Here is a 6000-nt window from a genome sequence, read left to right on the forward strand (position 1 = left end):
GTGCTCTTTATTGGTTTCTTATGAATTTTAGGATTGTTTTTTCTATTTTTGTGAAAAATGATATTGGTATTTTTATAGAAATTGAATTGAATCTATAGATTGTCATAGACAATATGATCATTTTAATGATATGAATTCTTCCAATTCATGAACATGGGATGTCATTCCATTTGTTTGTGTCCTCTTTAATTTCTGTCATCAGCGTTTCGTAATTTTCCTTGTAGGGTCTTTCACTGCCTTGGTTAAATTGATTCCCAGGTATATTTTTTTATCATACTAATTGTAAATGAAATTTCTTTATTCATTCATTCACTCATTGGCAGAAATAAGTTCTCACTATTTTGCACTGGCTAGTCTCAAACCCCTGGGCTCAAGCAATCCTCTGCCTTAGCCTCCTAAAGCCCTGGGACTACAGGCTTGAGCCACTGTACCTGGTCTTGATTTATTTTTCAGCAACTTCAGTATTAGTGTATAGAAATGCTACTAATTTTTTCATGTTGATTTTGTATCCTGATACTTTATTGAATTTGTTTATCAGCTCCAAGAGCTATTTGATGGAGTTTATAAATGTTTTTAATATAAGATTATGTCATTTGCAAAAAGGGACAATCTTACAATTTAAGTATGTTTTCTTTCTTTATCTTGCCTGCTTTATTTTGCTAGGACTTTCAGTACTCTCTGAATAACAATAGTTACAGTGGGCAGCCTTGTCTTTTTCCAGTTTTTAGAGAAAAAGCTTTCAACTTTCCCTCATTTAATATGTTAGCTGTGGGCTTATCATATATAGTCTTTATTATTTTGAGGTATTTTTTTCTATGCCTAGTTTGTCGAGAGTTTTTATCATGATGGAATGTTGAATTTTATTAAATGCTTTTTCTGCCTTTATTGAGATTATCATGTGGTTTTTGTCCTTCATTCTGTTGGTGTGATGTATAGCTTTTACTGATGCGTGTATGTCAAACCATCCTTACATTCCTGGTATAAATCCCCTTTGATCATCATGTATTATCTTTTTGATGTGTTATTTAATTCAGTTTGCTAGTATTTTGTTAAGGATTCCTGCGTCTATATCCATCAGGGATATTAGCCTGTCGTTTTCTATTTGGATTGCATTCTTATCTATTTTTAGCATCAGGGTAACGCTGGCCTCAAAGAATGCATCAGGGAGAATTCCCTCCTCCTCAATTCTTTTAAGAATATTTTGAGAAAGATTGGTATTAGTTCTTTATACGTTTGGTAGTATTTGGCAGTGAATCCACCTGGTCTTGTGCTTTTGTTTGTTGGAATGATTTTTATTACTGATTCATTCTCTCTAGTTGTTATTGGTCTGTTCAGGTATTATATCTACTAATCACCATCCTGCTCTTTGGCTATAAATCCCCACTTGTTCTTTGCATTTGGAGTTGAGCTTGCTTTTTCTCCCCTACTGTAAAACCCCACTGCAGTGGTCCCTTGAACAAAGTCTATCTTACCCTCTTTAACAAGTGTCAGAAAAATTTTTCTTTAACAATTTCTAAAGGTTTAGATAGGATAGTAGAAACAAAATACACAATCTGTGCATTATATTATATGTACACTAATATATATGTAGTTGTATGTGTATGTATGTTGTCAATACAAGGAACTTCCTGCAATGAGACCTGGATACAGTGAATTATGGTTCTTTTCAACCACTGGCACAATAACAATAATATCCAACTAGATAAAATGTCTCTTGAGATTGAACTGAAGTTATTCTAGGGGTCTCATTGACTATAAACAGTACCATTTCATTCTTGGCTTTACTTCTAAGCATCCCATTACATGAGTTTCCTCGGTATATCTAGTGGGTACACATTGTCATTTTGGTTTGATGGTTCTGTTTCAAATATGTTCTTATAGTAAACTCAAGTTTCTTCTCTAGAGAGCTGTCTGCCTTCCTATATCCATTTTACAGAACTAACTAATTGTATTTAGTAACAATATCTCAGTAAGTGGGAAGTCCAAGCAGGATATGATCTTGTTCAGAGTGATTATTGTAACAACTTATGGAAAAACGCGGATTATTTTGATTGAGACAAAATGGCCTAATCAACCCAACACAGATGGCAAGGTTACGGTTGGAATTCTGAGAGAAGTTTACTGATGACAAAATTGGAGCCTGATATATTCGATGTGACTCCCTCTAGAGTTATACAAAGTAGGAAGATTATAAGGTTCTACAAAGCCTCTGTAGCTTGGGGACTATGTGTCCTAAAGCTGTGTCTACTGGAAGCACTGAATTCCTGAGCATGCTTCTAAGGGGTGGATACATACTGAACAGTGGCCTCTAAGGCAGTTCTGCTTGTCATCCTGGTAGTATGTTTAAATTGATGACTAGCGATGATTTAGTAAGAGGTTCCAAGCTTTACTATTAGTAGGACCTGGGATTGAAGTTAATGATATCTAGATTACGGAGAAGATTGATCTTTGGGAAGGGCATAGACGATAGAGCACCAAACTTCGCAGCAGCATTGGCAGAGAATGACTGAGCTCATAAACACTTGTAGATATGTGTGGGCTGTTATTCTCACATCAGAGTGAAATACTTCTGTGTTTATCTATAGAAATTGTTTGACTATTGTTTGTTGTTTGTATCAAAAGTTATTTGTGCTATTCATCTTCGGCATCCAGCTTGGAACAACACAGTCTGCCCATATGGTATTTTGGAAAAAGAGTGTCTATACAGGATTTGGATAAATGAAGATGCAGACACTACGAAAAGATAAAAGGCAAAGTCATTCATTTTACAACAAAGAGCACGATCCTCATTTCAGTTCACAAAACATCCAACTTGAAAATGATCTGATAGTAAAATATCAGTGAAAATGTGCTATCACTGAAATACATGCATTTTACTATGTGTTTTTTCTTGAAATTGCTAATTTAGTTATCATTCCAAGTTTAAGATTAAATCTATTGTGCTTCCATTAAACTACCACCTCTGGATAAAGTTTATAGCACTGCCCATGTTAGTATTTAGAATTATTAAATGATGTGTTTGTTCTCCCATAAGGAATCAACTGGAAGAGATTAAAGAAACTGACAGTTTTCTTTCTCTTCCTCAGCTGGCTTTCTTGTTGTTTTTAACAAAAAATTTTATAATATTTGGCCCCTTCACCTGATTGTAACTACCACAGCAATCATAAAACTAAAAGCTTTCTTTTTTAAAGTATCACCTGTCATTTTAATTTAAAATTAAATCTTAATGTAATTAAAATCTAATTTTAATTAGATTAAAATTTAATTTTAAATTAATTAAAATTAAATTTTAATTTAAATATTTCTCTTCTGTAAATACTCAAGGAGAAATTATAAAGAGTTATTTTGAGACCACAAGCTGGTTTGGAAATTTATACTTCATAATAAAAAGCAATTCATTAAAAATATACCTAATTCTTTTAAAAATTAATTAATTATTATTAATTTTTTTTTTCTGAGATGGAGTCTCACTCTGTCACCCAGGCTGGAGTACAGTGGCACGATCTTGACTCACTGCAACCTCCACCTCCTGGGTTCAAGCAATTCTCCTGCCTTACCCTCCCAAGTAGCTGGGATTATAGGCATGCGCCACCACGCCTGGCAAATTTTTGTATTTTTAGTAGAGACGGGGTTACACCATATTGGTCAGGCTGGTCTCGAATTCCTGACTTCGTGATACGCCTGCCTCAGCCTCCCAGAGTGCTGGAATTACAGGCATGAGCCACTGCGCCCTGCCCATTATTAATTATTGTAACATTTTTTTCACACCAATGCAACAATCAACACAAGATTTCCATGACGAAATGTTTGGGAGTTTTTTCCCACATACTAAATAGTGGATGGCAGGCAGGGGTCCTCTAATCTAATTTAATTCAATTGTGGTCCTGTCTTCCTGGAGACAGATCTCACAGGTTGAGGACTCATTGCCAAAAGAATGCCTCCCCTTCAGATACCAGTACTGAGTCCAAGCCTCTGGAACTTCTGACTGAACAACTTCAAGCTGGAATTCCCATGGCCTCCCTCTTTGGGCTTGATTAATTTGCTGGAGTGGCTCAGAGAATATTTACTTAGGTTTACTGGTTTATTTTAAAGGATATTATATTGCAAAGGATACAGGTGAAGATTTGCGTAGGTCAAGGCATATGAGAAGGGGTGCGGAGCTTCCGTGCCCTCCACAGGTGCTCCACCCTTCAGAAACCTCTACATGTTTAGCTGAATGGCAGCTCTCCTAACCCTGTCCTCTTGGACCTTTTATGGAGACTCCACTGGATAGGCATGATTGGCAACCCTGTAGAAATGTGAGTGAACAAAAGAGTATGTTCTAAACCCAGAAAGGCCAGTCTGTTCAGATTCTTCTTGTTCTCTCCGTGCAGGATTCCTTCCTCCATGGTATGAGGAAAGACCCTTTCTGGAATGAGAGTCTTATGACCCATAGTAAGATTAGAATCCTGTCTTAGGCAGATGAAAAGGAGGGTAGGAGAAGAAGGTGAGAGAGGGAGAGATTCTATTTACTTTAACAAGGGCTACGGAATTACAAGCCAGGAGCTGTGGATGAAAACCAGTATATGTAAATTATAATATCACACTTTCCCTTCTAATATGTCCTGTGCAATTGGTCCAGTTTATATTCCTAAAGACATGTGCTAGTCATTACTCAGATACTTCCATGAACTCCACTGGAGCAATATTTACCTACTGTGGGGCTTGACCTAGTAACAGTTAAGGCAATTTCTTCAGTGAGTCATGCCAGAATCATTCATAAATGAAGCAAGGTAGAATAAAATTAAATAAAAATTATCAAAAGGCATTTCAGATAGTAAGGGTAAATGCGTGTGTGTTTTTTGAAACATGTTTGCTTTAGTTATGTTTGTACATGTTTGTGTCTGAGTGTATGTGTGTGATTAAAGGTGGATGTGTATATATGGTTTGCATGTGGGGAAACGTATTTTTTCTGATGGGTCGTGGTCAATAAAATTTGCAAGCCACTGTTGGAGGATAAAGACCCCATTGAAAGTAATTTATGATCTAGCCTCAATTCAACCTTAACTATAAACCACAAACTCATTTCCACATCCTGTTCACATTCCTTTCTCAGGTTCCAACTTTCCTATCTCAACACCTGTCTTTTCTCCTCCCTCTGCAAAAAAGACAACTGAATACATAGATGATTTTTCATTTTCACATACCCAGAATCTAGAACAGTGCCTGTCCAAATGCTCACTCAGTAAATGCTATAGCATGAATCCATGCATACCAACAGGACTTTTAACACACACCACTCACTTTAGCATCTATGTATCAGGTTGCACAATTTCTTGTGTGTGTGTGTTTGTGTGTGTGTGTGTTATTGGATGAGTCCAGTCCTTTGTACTTAGAACAATGAGGATCACAAAAGGACATGTAAATGTGGAAACTGTTTTTTTCTTTTTTCTTTTTTTTCTTTTTTTTTTTTTTTTTTGAGGTGAAGTCTCACTTTGTCACCCAGGCTGGAGTGCAGTGGTGCAATCTCAGCTCACTACAACTTCTGCCTCCCAGTTCAAGCCATTCTCCTGCCTCAGCCTCTGGAGTAGCGGGGATTACAGGTGCCTGCCACTACACCTGGCTAATTTTTATATTTTTAGTAGAGACAAGGTTTCATCATGTGGGCCAGGCTGGTCTCAAACTCCTGACCTCAGATGATCCACCAGCCTCAACCTTCCAAAGTGCTGGGATTACAGGCGTGAGTCACCATGCCCAGCCAGAAACTGCTTTTTTTCATGTTCTACTTTCAGTTATGCCATGATGAAATAGGGTATATTAGACATCCCATCCTACTGCGATTAACTATAAAATGAAAAAATATGTAAAGCAATTTTTTAGGCAATGTAAAGATGGTAAACAAAAATGTCAGCTCTCTTTCTAGGGTAAGTTCCTTGACTGTGGCTTAAAGAATTAGAGACCAAGCAGAGAACAAATATCTTTCTGGGTAGAGGAAACAAAGATTGGAATGTAAGGCTTCTG

Source organism: Cebus imitator, unplaced genomic scaffold (genome assembly GCF_001604975.1).
Source record: "Cebus imitator isolate Cc_AM_T3 unplaced genomic scaffold, Cebus_imitator-1.0 Scaffold205, whole genome shotgun sequence".
Taxonomy (NCBI): domain Eukaryota; kingdom Metazoa; phylum Chordata; class Mammalia; order Primates; family Cebidae; genus Cebus; species Cebus imitator.